At 42.9% G+C, this 20,682-nt stretch overlaps 1 non-coding gene across 1 annotated transcript; it reads right to left on the bottom strand.

Moving 5' to 3' along the window:
- Positions 1-12,897: 12,897 nt before the first annotated feature.
- On the bottom strand, positions 12,898-12,972 carry Trnas-cga (transfer RNA serine (anticodon CGA)). The gene has a single exon. It is a non-coding gene; the product is annotated as a tRNA-Ser (tRNA).
- Between the last annotated feature and the right edge of the window lie 7,710 nt (positions 12,973-20,682).

The raw sequence follows: 20,682 nt of genomic DNA, 5'->3' as shown, positions 1-20,682 counted from the left end.
AGCGGAGTGCACTCAGCCCTTGTGAGGCAAGCTGATGAGCTACTTGATTGAAAAGTAGCGGCTGCGGTCTCGGAAACTGCCATACCGCCGGGAGAGCGGTGTGCTGACCATATGCTACTCCATTTCCGCATCCAGTGACGCGTATGAGCTGAGGATGACACGGCGGCCTGTCAGTACCGTTGGACCTTCATGGCCTTTTCCGGAGGACTTTTAGTTTAGTAGCTTTGACTTTTTCAAATGCTACATCTGCCCCTTAACCAATATTTCTTTTCTGATTTGTTCACATTTCTCCTGCAACCATTTCGCCTTAGCTACCCTTCGCTTTCTATTTATTCCATTTCTAAGTAATTTTACACTGATGTGGGAAAAGTCATGGGATAGTATCACGGTATAAGTGTATATGTATATGTGCTTGTGTGTGGCCACTTATCACGGGATAATTATATATTTTTATTTTTATAATTATATATTTTATGATTTTGGTTGGGGTGGTTTTAATTATTGCGGGCTAGCATGAGACTTTTGATTAACTTATACCGCGATAACACTCGTAAGGACATCGGCTACCCCGAAGTACGTACGATATAATATTTTTTAAACACAACGCGCGACTCACCGCCTTCTAATAAATAGTTTGCGTGAGCGTTGCTATTTAGAAAAGAAAATATGCGTATTCTTACGCAAACTGTAATTATTAATATGGGTCTCATGGGATACTGGTTATTTATGTATCAAACTACACAAAGATTAACTGAGATATTGCGGAATGTAATGATTTTCAATATTTCTTGTTGATTATTTGCAAGGCAAAACTGGAGAGAATCTCATCTGCCGTTAGGCGGCCAAATTGAAATATACTGAACTCATTCACTGCTGTGGATTTTAGTAAATGAAATTTATCACTACTGTCCTTAACTTTGAAATTAATGAAAGATCAAAATTGAGAAGTCTCTCGCATTTACATTTAACATTATGATATGAAATTTTAATTAAGTAACACAGTCAGCGTAATGGCCGACTAAATCCTGCTAGGGGAGATGAGCTCTGCACTACGAAGTTCTGTAAAAATTTTGATAATTATAGTTAATGGTTGCGATAATGAGAAGTGACAACTAAATCAATAATACACACTTTCTAATAACAATTATAAGTATATTTCACTAAATTACAACCAAACTTACATTAAATATTATCCAGCACTACAATGGCGACCTACCTCTAGACGAAACAAAAACAGGAGCACTTTCCATAAAGCAATAGTCTCTGGTCATGTTCATTTTCATTTCACAGACAAAAAATGTTCCTTTTTTATATCACATCGCTGTTTGTGATTTTTGGTGGTATTATTTAACTTTTTGCTCTGAGCACTATGGGACTTAACTTCTGAGTTTATCAGTCCCCTAGAACTTAGAACTACTTAAAGCTAACTAAGGACATCACACACATCCATGCCCGAGGCAGGATTCGAACCTGCGATCGTAGTGGTCGCGCGATTACAGACTGTAGCGCCTAGAACCACTCGGCTACAACGGCCGGCTTTAACTTTTTTTTTTTTTTTAATCTTTCTTATACATCGCGCAGACGTACACAGTCTTGAAATAATTTATAATTCACATGTCGCACAACAAAAACTTCCTTTCCCTTTCTCCAAATGTCCATTTATGTGACGTACCGTCACAATAGCGATTGCACATAAACAGATTGCGGGCAGTGCGTTGGCGAAGCCGTCTTTGTAGTCTGGTGATTCATGTGAAGAGGTTTCCGTCATGATTATGGGCGCACGACGGAAATCAACAGACTTTGAACGAGGAATGGCAGTTGGAGCTGGGCACATGGGACATCGTTAGGGAAAATCGTTAGGGAATTCAGTACTCCAAGATCCACAATGTCAAGAGAGTGCCGAGAATACCAAATTTCAGGCATTACCTCTCAACACGCAAAACAGTGGTCGATGGCCTTCACATAACAACCGAGAACCAAGAGCAGCGGCATTTGCGTAGAGTTGTCAGTGGTAGCAGGCAAGGAAGACCGCGTGAAATAACTGTTGAAATAAGTGTGGGACGTGCGATGAACGTATTGTTAGAACAGTGCGGCGAAATCTGCGGTTAATGTGCTGTGGCTGAAGACTACCGACGTGAGTACCTTTGCTAATAGCACGATGTCGCCTGCAGCACCTCTCCTGTTCAAAATGGTTCAAATGGCTCTGAGCACCATGGGACTTAATATCTGAGGTCATCAGTCCCCTAGAACTTAGAACTACTTAAACCTAATTAACCTAAGGACATCACACACATCCATGCCCGAGGCAGGATTCGAACCTGCGACCGTAGCGGTCGCGCGGTTCCGGACTGAAGCGCCTAGAACCGCTCGGCCACACAGGCCGGCACCTCTCCTGTGCTCGTGAGCATATCGGTTGGAGCCTAGACGATTGGAAAACAGTGGCCTGGTCACATGAGTCCCTATTTCAGTTGGTAACAGTTGATCGCAGAGTTCGAGTGTAACGCAGGTCCCGCGAAGCCATGGAACTGACTTGTCAACAAGGCACTGAGCAAGCAGGTGGTGGTTCCATAATGGTGTAGGCCGTGTTTGCATGGAATGGACTGGGTCCTCCGGTCCAACTGAACCGATCATTGACTGGAAAAGGTTATTTTCGGCTTCTTGGAGACCACTTGCAGCCATTCATGCACCTCATGTTCCCAGATGACGATTTCACGTCACCGAGCCACAACTGTTTGCGATGGCTACTGGGGCAGCATGTCTCAATACTTCTACAGGGTACTTCCAACGACTTATTTAGTCCATTCTTCGTAGAGCTGCTGCACTACGCTTAGAAAATGGAGGTCCGACACGACTTTTGTCGCCTCAGTATATCGTTGTAATCTGGTGTTTTTCTAAATGTTTTTGTATTTCATTCTTCTGTAGATAATATGATGTGTTACAGTGTTACCCAAGGTTTTTACGCAGTTACCTTCCTTGTATCTACACTCCTGGAAATTGAAATAAGAACATTGTGAATTCATTGTCCCAGGAAGGGGAAACTTTATTGACACATTTCTGGGGTCAGATACATCACATGATCACACTGACAGAACCACAGGCACATAGACACAGGCAACAGAGCATGCACAATGTCGGCACTAGTACAGTGTATATCCACCTTTCGCAGCAATGCAGGCTGCTATTCTCCCATGGAGACGATCGTAGAGATGCTGGATGTAGTCCTGTGGAACGGCTTGCCATGCCATTTTCACCTGGCGCCTCAGTTGGACCAGCGTTCGTGCTGGACGTGCAGACCGCGTGAGACGACGCTTCATCCAGTCCCAAACATGCTCAATGGGGGACAGATCCGGAGATCTTGCTGGCCAGGGTAGTTGACTTACACCTTCTAGAGCACGTTGGGTGGCACGGGATACATGCGGACGTGCATTGTCCTGTTGGAACAGCAAGTTCCCTTGCCGGTCTAGGAATGGTAGAACGATGGGTTCGATGACGGTTTGGATGTACCGTGCACTATCCAGTGTCCCCTCGACGATCACCAGTGGTGCACGGCCAGTGTAGGAGATCGCTCCCCACACCATGATGCCGGGTGTTGGCCCTGTGTGCCTCGGTCGTATGCAGTCCTGATTGTGGCGCTCACCTGCACGGCGCCAAACACGCATACGACCATCATTGGCACCAAGGCAGAAGCGACTCTCATCGCTGAAGACGACACGTCTCCATTAGTCCCTCAATTCACGCCTGTCGCGACACCACTGGAGGCGGGCTGCACGATGTTGGGGCGTGAGCGGAAGACGGCCTAACGGTGTGCGGGACCGTAGCCCAGCTTCATGGAGACGGTTGCAAATGGTCCTCGCCGATACGCCAGGAGCAACAGTGTCCCTAATTTGCTGGGAAGTGGCGGTGCGGTCCCCTACGGCACTGCGTAGGATCCTACGGTCTTGGCGTGCATCCGTGCGTCGCTGCGGTCCGGTCCCAGGTCGACGGGCACGTGCACCTTCCGCCGACCACTGGCGACAACATCGATGTATTGTGGAGACCTCACGCCCCACGTGTTGAGCAATTCGGCGGTACGTCCACCGGGCCTCCCGCATGCCCACTATACGCCCTCGCTCAAAGTCCGTCAACTGTACATACGGTTCACGTCCACGCTGTCGCGACATGCTACCAGTGTTAAAGACTGCGATGGATCTCCGTATGCCACGGCAAACTGGCTGACACTGACGGCGGCGGTGCACAAATGCTGCGCAGCTAGCGCCATTCGACGGCCAACACCGCGGTTCCTGGTGTGTCCGCTGTGCCGTGCGTGTGATCATTGCTTGTACAGCCCTCTCGCAGTGTCCGGAGCAAGTATGGTGGGTCTGACACACCGGTGTCAATGTGTTCTTTTTTCCATTTCCAGGAGTGTATATTTATCCGTCCCGCTTTTGTGACTTTCCATTTTAAACATTTATATTCCCTTTCAGCTGGACTGCCTATTTTAGTATTCATTACCTCAGCATCTAGAGCCTTAGAAAACTTAAAACACCAGTCATGAATCCTCAGTGCTTTAGTATTCAACATCTTTTGACACATTCTTTAAGACGATTCTCTTAATATTCACTCTGCTCTTGATAATTACTAAATTGTGATCTGCGTCTACATCTCTTCCTGGGTACGCCTTACAATCCAATATCTGATTTCAGAATCTCTGTCTCACTGTGATATTGTCCAGCTGGAAACTTGTGGCGTCTCCAGGCGCTTTCAATTTCCTCCTCTTGTCAATTTTTAAGTGTGTTCGCCATTACTAGGTGCCAGTTACTGCAAAACGCAATGGGCCTTTCTCGTCTCTCACTGGTAGTGTCGACCCCGGATTGTCCAGTAAATCTGTCTTCTGTCCATGTAAAACTACAGCGGCTCATTCACCTATAATTATTAGATTTTCATCTCCCTTTATATACTGAATTACAGGTTCAATATCTACATATATTTTCTCTCTCTCTTCATCTTCTGCTTATGACTTTAGGATATATACCTGATCCATTGTTGTTTGCGTAATTTTACTGTCTATTCTGACTAGAATAATCGCATCACTGAACTGTTCACAGTAACTCACTCTCCGATGACGTCCCCATTCATTAATATTCCCGCTATACCATTTTCTGCTGCTGTCGATATCACCTTATATTCGCCTGACCAGAAATCCTTATCCTGTTTCCATTTCACTTCACTGTTCCCTACAACATGTAGATAGAGACGTTGCTTTTCGCCTTATATATTTCCTACTTTCCTAACACTTTCAAACTTCTGACATTTCAAGGGCCGACGAGCAGAATGTTGCCCTTTCGTTAGCTTTTGAATCTTCAGCTCATGGTCAACTCCCCCTAGGAAGTCCCTCGCGGAGGTCAGTATGGGGTACTAATCCGGAATTTTTGCAATGAAGGGGACATCATAACACTTTTTAAATTACAGGACACATGTGCTGTTGGTACAAATAGTGTGGCTTTAATGGAGTTTTTTTATTACCTTCTGCAACCTAGTGGCTATGATCGTTGTTAATTCCTCCAGCTTTCAGGGGCAGTATCCCACCCCAAGGGCAAAAGGATGTCCCAAACTTCTGGCTTGCGCTCCAGCCTTTTCGACTCTGCGATTGGCCGAATGAAGGTGACTCCTTGTACAGAATGTCTTGGGCAGCCTTTTTGATGATTTTAACTCAGAATATGAGCACTAATTGTGATTGAACCCGAGATCCAGAACTTTTTGATTATTGGTCAAAGACGCTAGCTCTAGACCACGGCCTCTTTGATACAACAAATGAATGAATTATCGACGTCTGCGGACAGCCCAGCGCTATCGAAGTCGCGAGATACTCAGTTAGCAGTTCTCAGCATGTTGAATCTGTTTAGTTGGCTTTTGGCGAAAGGAGAAGTCGTAACTCTGCAGCAGTGTACACCGAAAATACTGATGTCTAGAACTTCGGAATGCTACAGAACTGTGCTTTCCGTTCGGTCAGGGAATAATAACAAACTACTGTTTAGCTTAGATGATAGTGTGCCATTGAGCATAAAAGGCGTGAGTTGCATCTCGATTTTGTATTCGGAGCGCCACTACTTATTATCTACATCCTAGTACGACCATATTCATCAAACGGCTCCAGAATTATCTATTCTCTTCAAGGAAACATCGTATAATTTTGGTTTCTATAAGCAGGACGTGCTAACCTCAAGCACGATGAGAGAACATTTCACAGAGGTGTCCTTTAATCTTCAATCAACTGCTCTCCACATGTGAATGTAAAAGGAAGAAACCGTAATAACTGATACAATGGGACGTACCCTCTGCCATGCACCTATTGGTGGTTTGCAGAGTATAGATGTAGATGTAGGATCTGAAACTTCACGTTCACACGTTAGAAGAAAGCAGTGGTGAATTATGCCCGACACAGCTTTACTATTTTTTTTATAGGAAAACAAAGGCGCGTTGTCACCTTCCTCACTTATTAAGATTACATATTCTCCCATTTACATAATTAGCTTTTGTAACGCCTCTTGGTGTTCAGCCACGTGCCCTTCTCATGATTGTCTTCCGTTAAGGTGTACGTGTACGTCATGTGTAAGTTAAGGCCATTAGAGCCCAACAATATGAATATGCAACATCGTTCAGTTACGTAACGTTAGATGAAGGAAGTAGTTGTAGTGCAGTTAATAATTAAAGCGTCTACATTTGAATGGGCGGGAAGAACGTGTAACAAAATAAAATGGCCTGTATTTAAATCGCACGTGCTGGGAGCAAATAGGAATTAAAGAAAAAATTAAAGACGTAGGGATTGCAAGATTAGAGAGCAACAGCCCTTCGATTATGGTCCATATTGAGAAGAAAGAAGAAGGGAGGAAAATCAAGGCCCAGAAAATTATGTTCAAATGTTTAAATGTGTGTGAAGTCCTATGGGACCAAACTGCTGAGGTTATCGGTCCCTAGTCTTACGCACTACTGAAACTAATTTATGCTAAGAACAACAAAAAACACCCATGCCAGAGGGAGGACTCGAACCTCCGGCGGGATGGGCCACGCAGTCCGTGACATAGCACCTCAAGCCGCTTGGCCACTCCGCGTGGCAGAAAATTATGTACCGTCGGCATCAAGGTCATACGAAACAGAATGATAACACTCGTCAACAAGCACTTGACTCCCGAACTTTAGTGAAACCACGCAAGAGGAGATGACCGGACGGGTATCAGACACTTCGTCATTCCCGAATAGATGTCCAATGTGTTCATGGCTTCACCATTTCACTTGATGATGCAAAAGGTAGCCACCGAATTTTCCAGATGCAGCACATGATGGTATGGATGCTCCTAGCGTAGTCATAGGCAGGAGAAACTTAGCCATCACACCTGAAGGGGAAAATATCTGTATATTAGTCGTGAGCGCTGATTTCGTGTAGCAGATCTAACAAAATTTTACAGTATTAATAGCATCAGCAATGAAATATAGCACATTTAATACAAACAAAATTACAAAATTTAGTTTAAGATCAAAGAGCAGAGCAAAACCACACCAGCTTAAAAGTGTCGTATTAACTTTTAGTTGCCAACTTTGTGACTGAGGTATTTCTTTATCACAACAGCGTACTCCAGATTTTTTTAAATACGGTAATACTGCAATTCGAGTCAACATGCAGTCTGTTGTTGCTTAGCACTGCCATTAGCGATGTATGCTGCAACTACTTACGTTACACTTGAGGTGACCAAAAAGCCATTTTGTTGTAGGATGGGAAAACGTGTTTGTAGATTTCATGGAAACTTTTGCTATTGCAGATAAGTTTGAAGACCTGACTAACTGAAAGTAGTGAGTTGATATAAAGAAGTTATTTTTGCAGGTTATTCTGTATAAGACTGAAATTCTACAAAAAATTTCTTTAGCCATTGGAAAGCGAAAAAAGTTATTTACATAAATTATAGGGTAACTTTGTGACAGCACACAACACCTGCAGAACCAGTGTGGCACTTTACGCTGCCAAAACCAAGTATCATTACTGAAATTAGGGACATTTATGAATGGTTTGGCAAAAAGGACAAAGTTTTATCTAGCATTTTAACTTTGTTTCAAAGTATAACAAGTTGCTCAGAATATTGTATTGAATGTGTCATGACATAGGTTTTGTTCATACCACTGAACTTGTAAGTAAGTGTTAACAGTTTGCATTAAGTACCTTGCTTGGATGTTTTTGCGTTAAATGTAAGTTATAATTACCTGGCATGGTCAGAGAGGAGATGGCAGAGTGTAAACTTGACCATGACAGATTTTTGTATAATCGTCATTTGGCCAAGATCGCAATAGAGAACACTGATTGCTAGTTTCAACAGACTGAACAGTCATCTTCAGAGCAGAATACAAATATGCGGTTCCTAAATGGAGGGAATAATTAAGACACTATGTAATTACAGTGTTAACATACTTAATGAAATGTCACTTACATACTTAATGAAATGTCACTTACGCCGGCTGGGGTGGCCGAGCGGTTCTGGCGCTACAGTCTGGAACCGCGCGACCGCTACGGTCGCAGGTTCGAATCCTGCCTCGGGCATGGATGTGTGTGATGTCCTTAGGTTAGTTAGGTTTAAGTAGTTCTAAGTTCTAGGGGACTGATGACCTCAGAAGTTAAGTCCCATAGTGCTCAGAGCCATTAAAAAATGTCACTTACAGTCGTATTTACATTTCCTAAAGGATGTTAACACTGTAATGACAAAATGTCTTACGCAGTCCCTCGATTTAGAAACCGCATGTCTGTATTCTGATCTGAAGATGCCTGACCGTTTAAGCGGTTGAAACTAGTAATCAGTGTTCTTTGTACGGAGATTTGACTAAATAAGTCTTTTAATAAAATCTCCAACAGTTAAATATAAAAGTTGTCGTAGGGTTCCTCTGAACAAATGCGTAAATAAGTGTTTAAAGGTTTTGTCTTATTTCTTTTCTTAGACCAGTTTACTTTTTTTACTCTTATTTAGTTTCAGTGAGAATAGGCCTACAAATAGTTGGATTTCAAGCAAAATTAGAAAAATAAATCTCACTAATTCGGCAAACTTTCTAACAAAATGTTTTTGTATGTACAAGTAAAACAAAGCTTATAAAGCACTGCTGATTTGTAACAAAATTATAACCGGATGTCACAAAGAAACACCAGGTCGGACCAACGTTGTGACAGATGAATTTAGCTCTGCTTTCCCTGTCTTAGATTTCTTTCCCACAATGTTTCCCTGTGCTGGGAGATAACTCTGTGACAGTTTAAAATTCCATATTCCTCGTATCTCAAAGTTACAAAATTCCTTATACGTGGAAATTAGGATCCCAGTTCACAATTGTACAAGTTATGTTCCAAGAAGTGCTTAAAGTGTCACAAAATTGCCGGCTGTTACGGAATTCAACAGTTTTAAATATGATTTAGAATGCTCCATTTAACTCTCGAGAAATTTGATTATATTGAAGAAGTACACAGATATATTCTTGTAACGACAAGAATTGTCATTCATTATAGGAAACACTTTCTTTCATTATTGAAAGAGAAGATACTAAATTTATAAGCAATTAGGAGATATACACAAAAATAGGTGGAACATGTGGTCATTCGACAGAATACATATTATTCAGTCGGTTCAGTCAGTTGTAAAACAACTGTTGAGTGGGGGAAAAGAGCCGTTGTTACAGCCGTTGTTTACACCCTGTAAACTTAAGTTTTCTATATAAACATTATTTTGTTCACATTATGAACGAAAACACGCACGATACTAGTTTAATATTCTGCAATATTTGTTATTTTATTTTAATAATAGTCAAATTCTACAATATTTATTATTTAATCTTAGTAATAGTAAAACAAAATAACAAATATTGTAGAATCGCCAATGTCGTGTGCGATTTGATCCATAATGTATAAAATAGTCTGTCAAGAACCGATGGAACGGTCAATCACTGAAGTTTCTTTTAGGGTTGGTGACTGTTTACACTTTGTCATTGTTTTCTGCCCCACGTTAGCGTTCTTGTACGTCAGTTTTTGTTTAATAGAGTGATAATAATCATCGAACATACCTTCTGCCCGTTTTCCTGATTTGGCCTCAACAATATACGTGCTCTTCATAAAACTTAGGTCTGCCATCCCGGTGGAGCAATTTGCAGATATTGACTCGTTTCAAGAGAATATGATGGCAGTTATGAACAGATTGAACTGTTATCATTGTGTTCCATAGAATCTATTATCGGTGCTGCGGCTACATGGGAAGGGGATGAATTTACGCTGAACGTCAATACGATTGTTGCCTCTAACAACATTTTTATTTTATTTCGAGGTAGTTACTAAGGCGCCACAAAAAGTATTGGCCCGTGGACAACAGAGTAAGCAGAAACAACCTTCTCTTTTCATAAAAAAAATGTATTGACGAAAATTAGCTGCATCGGATTGGGGAAAAAGAAAATCAAAATTATCTAAGTTTTCCAGAAAAGAATGTTCCTCACACAAGAGCTGTCTTATTAATGGCAGACGGTGAATAGAATTGCTGCACAACTGCTGCTCACGATTTACGTCAGATGGTTAAGAGACAAACATAATGAGATTTTCACTCTACAGCGGACTGTGCGCTGATATGAAACTTACTGGCAAATTAAAACTGTGTGCCGCACCGAGACTCGAACTCGGGATCTTTGCCTTTCGCGAGCAAGTGCTATACCATCTGAGCTACCCGAGCACGACTCACGCCCCGTCCTCACAGCTTTACTTCCGCCAGTACCTCGTCTCCTACTTTCCAAGCTTCACAGAAGCTCTGCTGCGAACCTTGCAGAACCAACACTCCTGGAAGAAAGGTTATTGCGGAGACATGGCTTGGCCACAGCCTGGGGGACGTTTCCAGGATGAGATTTTCACTCTGCAGCGGAGTGTGCGCTGATATGAAACTTCCTGGCAGATTAAAACTTTGTGCCAGACCGAGACTCGAACTCGGGACCTTGGCTTTCGCGGGCAAGTGCTCTAGCATATCTTTTTTTTAAATTTTATTTATTTGTTTATGCATTTTTTAATTTTTTTTAATGTCATACTTACAACCTTTACTGACATACATTTTGTTGTACTACCGCATAAATAGTGTCCATAATGTCCAAATGTTGACAAATTGTGGCTAATGAGAAAATTAATTAAGTAAGGAAATGAATAAAACTGAAAATGTCCAAATGAAAGACATGAAGACATCGCGGATAGTACAAATACAAAAGAAACATGCTCCTGCAGCAATGAAATGAAATTCGTGTCGGGGGTGGCACCTGCTCACGACCCGACGTTCGATAGTGCAAGAGAGCCATCTATCGACTCGTTCTCCAGACGTTGGTGTAAGACTGGGTCGTCTTCTCGAAATTAACTAAGGGTCCGTAAGTGTGATCGATGTCTATCTAGGCTTCTTCGTCTATCTCATCTCTCACCCGTCACACCCCATCTGGCCGGCGGGTCGGTAAATGTAAGTCGCAAGTAATTAGCGAAGTCTTGTCTATATTTCTTATGCTGTTGCAGCTTTGCTCTACCATCTGAGCTACCCAAGTAAGACTCATAGTTTTAATCTGCCAGGAAGTTTCAAGAGACAAACATGTTGGACTAATATCGAATGAACGGGAGAATGGTACGGCGGAGGGGCAACAGAAACTTCCTCTGAGCGTGAACTGAGGAGCTGTGGATTAAACTACGCCGATTGATGTCCCACTTAACAGTCGCATAGCTAAAATATGCGAGCAGACAGCCATGGTTGCAAAGGAGGTGTGTCTGTCACCGCCTGCCATGAGTAGACAGAGTAGAGAAGAACCATTTGTCCAGTAGTACGCTGGCCTTCTGCATTACCTGTAGATGTCCTTGGAGTCGCCAGCGCAGAGATGTCTTAGCAGGTACTTCCTCGTTTACGTCGTTCGCATCGCCCTTTATTCGCTGGCCATGATGTCTCGAAAACAATTCTCTGTAATTTTGTGACCTTCTATTGCGAAAAAGAGCGAGTGGCGTGGCGCAGAGCGTAACAGTTGATTCGCAGCCTTGAGAAGCAGTATATAAGCCACACATCTTGGGCTGTGCACGTAATTTGAAGATTTAACCAACCAACTGGATTTCCTGGATTGCGAACTGTCCTTTTCCCAAATTAATCCATTTGGTGGTTCATATTTTTACGAAAACTTAGCATATAGTTTCTTTAGTAATACACAGCCGAAAAAAGTACACCCTTTTAGAGATTTCCATTTACCTCAAGATTTTGTTTTTGCAACAGTGCATGTGGAGTGCATAAATTATTACATTTATAGATCGGTAGTACAAGCGGTTCAGAGGTACCAGGCATCGACACGTGCTGAAATATCAATATTAGTTCTAGGTGTAGCCTCCAAGGGCGGCCATGTGGGCACTGACTCTGGCATCTAGTCGATCATACACATTACGAATACTTTTCTGAGGAACGTTGTGCCACGCCTGCTCGATCCGTTCACGTAGTCCTACAAGAATTGTTGATTGAAGAGTCAGGTGAGACACTTCTCGTCCCACCATATACCACACTTGCTCGATTGTAGACAAGACCGGAGATCGTACTGGCCAGGGACGTTGCTGCGCGTCTTGCAGAGCAGGTTGAGTTTCACTGGCAGCGTGTGGGCGAGCATTTTCCTGTTGGAACAACACATCTACATCTACATCCATACTCCGCAAGCCACCTGACGGTGTGTGGCGGAGGGTTCTTTGAGTACCTCTATCGGTTCTCCCTTCTATTCCAGTCTCGTATTGTTCGTGGAAAGAAAGATTGTCGTATGCCTCTGTGTGGGCTCTAATCTCTCTGATTTTATCCTCACGGTCTCTTCGCGAGATATACGTAGGAGGGTGCAATATACTGAAACTTCCTGGCAGATTAAAACTGTGTGCCGGGCCGAGACTCGAACTCGGGACCTTTGCCTTTCGCGGGCAAGTGCTCTACCAACTGAGCTACCCAAGCACGACTCACTCCCCGTCCTCACAGCTTTACTTCTGCCAGTACCTCGTCTCCTACCTTCCAAATACTGCTTGACTCCTCGGTGAAGGCATGTTCTCAAAACTTCAACAAAAGCCCGTACCGAGCTACTGAGCGTCTCTCCTGCAAAGTCTTCCACTGGAGTTTATCTATCGTCTCCGTAACGCTTTCGCGATTAGTAAATGATCCTGCAACGAAGCGCGGTGCTCTCCGTTGGATCTTCTGTATCTCTTCCATCAACCCCACCTGGTACGGATTCCACACTTGTGAGCAATATTCAAGCAGTGGGCGAACAAGTGTACTGTAACCTACTTCCTTTGTTTTCGGATTGCATTTCCTTAGGATTCTTCCAATGAATCTGGCATCTGCTTTACCGACGATCAACTTTTTATGATCAGTCCATTTTAAATCACTCCTAATGCCTACTCCCAGGTAATTTATGGAATTAACTGCTTCCAGTTGCTGACCTCCTATGTTGAAGCTAAACGATACGGGATCTTTCTTTCTGTGTATTCGCAGCACATTACACTTGCCTACATTGAGAAACAATTGCTATTCCCTGCACCATGCGTCAATTCGTTGCAACTCCTCCTGCATTTCAGTACAATTTTCCATTGTTACAACCTCTCGATGTACTACAGCATCATCCGCAAAAAGCCTCAGTGAACTTCCGATGTTATCCACAAGGTCATTTATGTATATTGACCCTCCTGTTGCAAGAACGCCAACAACATTCTGCACTTACCGAGCACTGGCTAGCGTCCCCTTCAGAAACACCAAAGGTGAACGAGAGTTGTACCTCATCTATCCCCAGACCATAAGACCTAACGTGGGGACAGTGTGTCTTGGACTAATACACTCTGCGAAACGGCACTCATCAAGTCAACGACGTACGCGCCAACGACTATCAATTGCGTGCAGGCAGAGTCTGCTTTCATCGCTGAACCATTGCGTGCCAATCCGTCTTTCAAGTCTTCCTCTGACGGCACCAATCGAGCCGTGCATGTCGACGCTCTGGCATGTGTGGGAAACGGGCTAGAGGTGTGCGTGCCCGTACTCCCACTGCTACTAACCGTTTCGCAACATGCTCTGTTGACACGTCTGAGCTCACGAGCCCTCTCATCTGTCCTGTGGTAACTGTACGATCTGCCATTGCCGCCCTTAAAACACGACAATCCTGGCGGGTGTCTGTGCTGCGTGGACGTCCAGAACCTCGTCTACAGGTGTAAGAATGCTCACGAGAGCACTGCTACCAGTATCGATGTTCAGGTGACACAGCGCGTCCAACCTGTTTGGTGATTCTCCCAGAGGGCCATCCCGCCAGTCGGAGGGCCACAATTTGGCCCGTTTCTAACTCACTCAGTTGGCTGTAAGAAGCATGAGCGTGTCTTCGTGGCACGGTTGCCTTCCTGCTTCACACGTTTGCACCACAATGACCATCTGGCTGTCAGTATTCCGTATTAAAGGGTAGACATAGATGGCGCTCTGGTAGCTATGCTGCTACACTATCTGCTGGCGGACGACGCTCAAATCATTATCAGTAAACCTACGAACCCCAGATGGCATATGTCGTTTTTTTCGGCAGTGTGTAAATCAATATATTGTGATCTATTTATAATTACCAATAATGTAAATTTTTAACACAATAAAGACAGGTTCGTAGGTTACTTTGTTTCAAAGTGTTTCCGCCAATTTGCCAAGTTGCCTCCATTGTAAAAATTAAATCACTATTTTACTGTTTCGTGTTGTTCACCACTATATAGTTCCGGCACCGTAATATTCTCGGGTGTGAAGTACAACCCATTAAAAACAGAGCACAGTTGGGCAGAGATTAGACACCAGGTGTTAGAAAAAATTATAGCTACACAGCGTAGTCACTTGCCAGTGTGAGTGAGTATTGTGGACACATTTCAACAAAAATTTCGTTTGAGTGAAGCTCACCCCACTATTTTTATGTGTGTTTCGCAAAAGACTCAACCAAGTCCATTGTAAGTGGGCTGCTTAGGTTTTTATGTTGGTAACACCACGTAGCGCTCTGTATGAAAATCGCTGACTGTGCTGTGTGCAATCTGTGGCTGGTTGACATTGTTGGAATATTCGGTATTGTAGTGTTGGGCAGCTGGATGTGAACAGCGCGTAGCGTTGCGCAGTTGGAGGTGAGCCGCCAGCAGTGGTGGATGTGTGGAGAGAGATGGCAGAGTTTTGAGAGCTGACGACCTGGACGCGTGTCCGTCAGAAAAAGGAAATTTGTAAGACTGGATGTCATGAACTGATAATGACTTTTGAACACTATTAAGGTAAATACAGTGTTTGTTCTCCATCAAAATCTTTCATTTGCTAACTATGCCTATCAGTAGTTAGTGCCTTCAGTAGAATCTTTTTATTTAGCTGGCAGTATTGGCGCTCGCTGTATTGCAGTAGTTACCGAAGATTTTTGTGAGGTAAGTGGTTCATGAAAGGTATAGGTTATTGTTAGTCAGGGCCATTCTTTTGTAGGGATTATTGAAAGTCAGATTGCGTTGCGCTAAAAAAAATATTGTGTGTCCGTTTACTGTTGATCAGAATAAGTAAAGAGAGAAATGTCTTGAGTACGATTAGTTTCGCTCAGCTGTTTGAAAATCAAATAACGTAAGAAGTTTACCAGCACAGTCATTCTTAATTTTTCTAAGGGGATGTTACACCATAATATAATGCAAATACACTGCGAGCCGCTATACAGTTCATGAAGATGTTGTGTAATGTTATCTAAGGAAGATTTTTTTAAAACATTTTATCATTATACCAGATCCGTCACATATGCCCACATTTCTTCACATCATTATTCAAAGAATAAAAGACAGGAATGTACTTAGGACTGACAACTAATTTTGTGTAAAAAATTGTAAAAATGCAACCTTTAAATTCTTCTCTTATTCCGCTTTTTTCCTTCAACGTAGCTGCTTTAATTTCTGATAGAGACATTAGACAAAACACGAAAGACGTGTTCAGAAACGTATGACAGTGTACCAATCACATAAACGGTACGTTATTAAAAACGTAATACAAAACTGTCTTTCTTTCTTGTAGGCCTAATAGTATACATTGCAGGTACTTATTGAGTTGACAGTAAACCAATGGAAACACAAAGTAAATGCACACCCTTCATTCAGTCAAGTGCCTTGAGGTAAATTTCTGTGTGAATACAATGCTCACCAACCACGAGAACGCAAAAATACAGGAGAATTGTTGTCAGTTTTGTGTTCAACGTTTTTAACAACGTCATGTTCACGTGAGTGGTACAATGTGGTACGTTTTTGAACAGGTCTTGACGAGAGGAAGTGGATTATCGAATAAAAATTGACTGTTATTTAAAGAAAGAATTACTTCTGATCATATCTTCCTAATGGACAAAGTAACAACAAAGGCAATCATACAGGTTAATGTTCTCCTGGTAGCTTAAAATGGTTCAAATGGCTCTGAGCACTATGGGACTTAACATCTATGGTCATCAGTCCCCTAGAACTTAGAACTACTTAAACCTAACTAACCTAAGGACAGCACACAACACCCAGCCATCACGAGGCAGAGAAAATCCCTGACCCCGCCGGGAATCGAACTCGGGAACCCAGGCGTGGGAAGCGAGAACGCTACCGCACGACCACGAGATGCGGGCTCTGGTAGCTTAACAACATTTTTTGTGTTCTTGTGTTGTTGTCTTGAATAGCCATCAGAAATCTGTGATCTAGTATGGCTGCCGGTGATGTAAGACTTTTCACCGTCCTACCTTAGCTATCGGTACACTAAATCCACATTGACCTGTTGGCTCTACACCATCAGTAGCATTCCATCACCTGAATTGCAACTCGAAGAAACAACCAGTCGAGAATAGAGGTGCCTGTGTCACTCCGAATACCCCCAAGACCTTCCAGTTTATACAGTCTTAAATGACCCTTGTCCAGGTCGCTTGATATCACTCACTCAACTGTATCATAACGGAAGAAACAACAAGAAGTTTGACACAATGGTGCAAGAAATAGAATGCTACAACGATAAAGCATCGGGTTGTTCAAGATCCATCTGCCACAGTACCACGATTTGATCTGAAGAGAAGAGAGTGGACAAAACTGAACAGGACACGAACCGGTCACGGCATTTGCAATGCTGTGATACACAAGTGGGGCCTCCGAATCTGTCCAGCCTGCGACTGAAGTGCCTAAGAAAGCCCGTTCAGCATATTGCCAGAGATAGCCCTCTGAGAAAGTACGCAGCACTATTCAGTGACTTTATTAATGGACCTCCCTCTGCTGTCAATAGGCCTTATTCACTAAATGTTGAAATCTGAATTTTATCTGTTTTAATTAGCAGTCCTAATTTTCTAGTTTAAAAGTTCTCATTTTAATTTGGTGAATTTATAATTTTCAATGCGATAGGGTCTGCAGTTGCGATGACTTTTTTGAAAGATTTCTTGATGCCTTCAGCTGCCATTCTCTTTATTTCATGTACGATTGTACAGGTTAGGCCTTAGGCTATTTTCAAGTATTTTACTGGTGATTTTTTAGTAGTAAATTAGGCCTTGTAATTCGTTGCTCCTATGACTTCATGTTATGCTCGTAAAATAAGTCCGAGATGTTTTACCCTATTTCAGGAGCACGTTACTTTCGAGCAGCTGTTGCGAAGCTCTTATCCTGTGACTCCACGTTATGCTCATAAAATAAATCTGAGATGTTTTGCGCTATTTTAGGAGCATGTTACTTTCGATCAGTTCTTGCAAAGCTCTTATAAGATCTTTGTGCCTAAATCTTTAAATACAATATAATAATAAACTATATGTCTTTCTTAACATTTATGGTTATCGCAAAACGATAAATAAATAAATGAGTAACGTTTTTTTCTTCTGGACAAAAAGTTATCTGGGGTGGTCTATAAACATGGGATACTCTGTATGTACGACAAATAATTGAGGAAACTGGGTGCCAGTGTTGTAGTGAGATGAAGGGATTGGCACTGGGGAAGCTATCGTGGCGCGCCGCATTATACCAGTTGGAAGACAGGTGAAGAAAAAGAGAAACAGGGCGCTGCTCGCTGTAGCCTCCTGTAGCTCGCCCGCAGTATTCTGGGCTAAGTGCTCCCATCTCCAAGGCCGGGAATCCCTGTAACAGTGTCGAGGATGAGCTGTCGCAAGTCCAATGCAGCGACGAGCAACGGGGCAGAGAGACAGAAATTTCTCAATGAACACAGTCTGTCAAGTGGTATGTTTATTTTGAGGAGCACACGTCATCGGCGGACCTGTGAGCTCCGACTGTATCTCAGGTACCTACGTACTGCTTTCTTCAAACCGCGTGTGACGTCACAGACTGCCGCTGCCGTCAATAGCGGGTCGTGCAACGGCGTCACGAGGAACCGGTTGTGTTCCGGAACTAGTTTCATTCATTGGCCGCCGGCCCTGACGTCACGGTTTCAGTCTTGCAGCTTCCGCGTAAAATGCTCAGACTAAAAGTACTGGCGTCACTTACTGCGTGAAAGGCCAAGAATGTCGGGGTACCGTCGAATCTGCGGGAACATCGGGAAATACAGAGAATCAGGTTTTCCGTAGTTACAGAGGGCGAGCAGTTGTACTCCGTCTTAACCAGACCAATCGTACGTCAGCAGTGGTAAACTACTGTACTACATTTGGAACAAACGGGTTAACCATCGTCCTGACCGCTGATGCGTATTATGTCTGGGATTTAAACGGTGAATGGGCACAGAAATCCTTCTCAGAAACTGCCACGCTTGTAACATGCAAGTCACCTCAATCTCCCACAAGCTCCGTAACCCACTCACCCAGCAGTCCATTGCTGTAAGCCGCTCACATCCATACACTTCCAGTTGCCCTTTCTCACTCACTCACTCATTCAGCCCAACTCATTGTCGTTTCAATACTTACGTAACAAAGTCAATAATAGTATTTCCGAAGTCTGCCAGTTATCTGTATGCACTGTAACTGCTCGTTTGAACATTTTCGATATTGTTTCTGCGTTTCTGGAAATACCGTTGTTGACTACGTTACGTAGGTCTTGAAACGATATGTTCTGTATTTGTGACAGGTGCTTAAAAATTTGGTAATGCCTATATTGTAAATGAGTGTAAATTTGGTTTTCTTCCCTGTAGGATGATTTGAAAATGGGTCCCGGCCCGAAACTAGTCATCGCGTGAATTAAAACAAAAGTGAAATTTGCAACTTTGTCTGGTTTTTCGTTGTACTGAAATTTGATTACGTATAGTCCACAAATGGGGATAGGTCGAACGGTGCGATTTGTGGCATAATGTTGACACACGCTTAAAGTTTTAGAAGCCAATTAACAGAGTTCGACGTGAACGCCATCAGTAACACGGTGGATACCTGTGATTCCAGGTCCTCGTATGACCCGCACAGCATTTCCTCACCAACGCGTGCATTTGCTGCTCTCAGTTTCTGCAGATCCCGCACTGAGGTTTTTCACAACGCTCCTTAGATAGAAATCTAATTGAATGACGTCTAGGGATTTTGGGGGAGCAGGAAATGAGTTCTCCTCTCCCAGAGAACTGGAAAAGTGTCGTCCAAAGCCTTTCCACGACAGAAGCTATATTGTCGCTTGTAAACGGAGAAAAAAATGCTAAATAAATATTTTCTTGCATGTGAAAAGACACGAAGTGACAAAAGTACAAAATCCTATAAACTAAGTTAACGGTCGTGTCTGCGACGCAACAAAATCGAAGAAAATACAGCGTACACTGTTAAAACTAATTGTGTAAAGTCTGTGATACTATTAAAATTACTTTTACACGAGTCCTTGGAAAACTAAGAAGCAAACTTGTACGCTCATATTTTGTTACGTGAATGGAAAGGTCTGTGACGTGATAAACTCTGTTTGTTATCTCAGAATATAATGACTGTTCGTTAAGATAAAATAATGAATTTTATTTATCGTTCATACGTGTGTAAAGCACCTTTCCTCCTAGCTATTGCCAATTTCAGTGTAGCAGATGTACGTTAACTGTTGGTCGCCATTGCGGCAACATTCTCTAAATTCACCTAAAGCGGGCACGGCGCCCGCATATTCGCTAAAAGCTGGCTTCATTAATCAAGAGAATTAAAATGTGCAAGCACATGTGAACAGGATTTTAAATTATTTCAGGTACACCAGGACGCAGCCAGCCGCGTATGTTAATTCAACAAAGTAATTCCTTTTCAATTACGATTTGGCCGTTGTGGTCGAGCGGTTGTAGGCGCTTCAGTCCGGAATCACGCGGCTGCTACGGTCGCAGGTTCGAATCCTGCCTCGGGCATGGATGTGTGTGATGTCCTTAGGTTAGTTAGGTTTAAGTAATTCTAAGTTCTAGGGGAATGATGACCTCAGATGTTAACTCCCATAGTGCTCAGACCCATTCAATTACGATTTTCAGTTACTTGTAAATGTTTTCTAGGTTATCAGCAGCAGTACAAGCAGAAACCACATTTACCCTAAAAATAAGGTAGCTCATGTTCTCCTATTTAATCTGCTGTTTAAGAAAATAGTCGTCGTCACATCTTTAAACAAACAGCAATTATCATGAGACGTTCGACTAATATTACATATACTATTACATGCAATGGACATAATTCTCTCAACAGTGTTGTATATATATATCCATCTTCCATGAACCTCGTATCAAAGGTAAAGAACTTTATACACTACTGGCCATTAAAATTGCTACA

This window comes from Schistocerca serialis, chromosome 1 (genome assembly GCF_023864345.2).
Source record: "Schistocerca serialis cubense isolate TAMUIC-IGC-003099 chromosome 1, iqSchSeri2.2, whole genome shotgun sequence".
Lineage (NCBI taxonomy): Eukaryota > Metazoa > Arthropoda > Insecta > Orthoptera > Acrididae > Schistocerca > Schistocerca serialis.
This window is presented reverse-complemented; position numbering and strand designations above follow the sequence as displayed.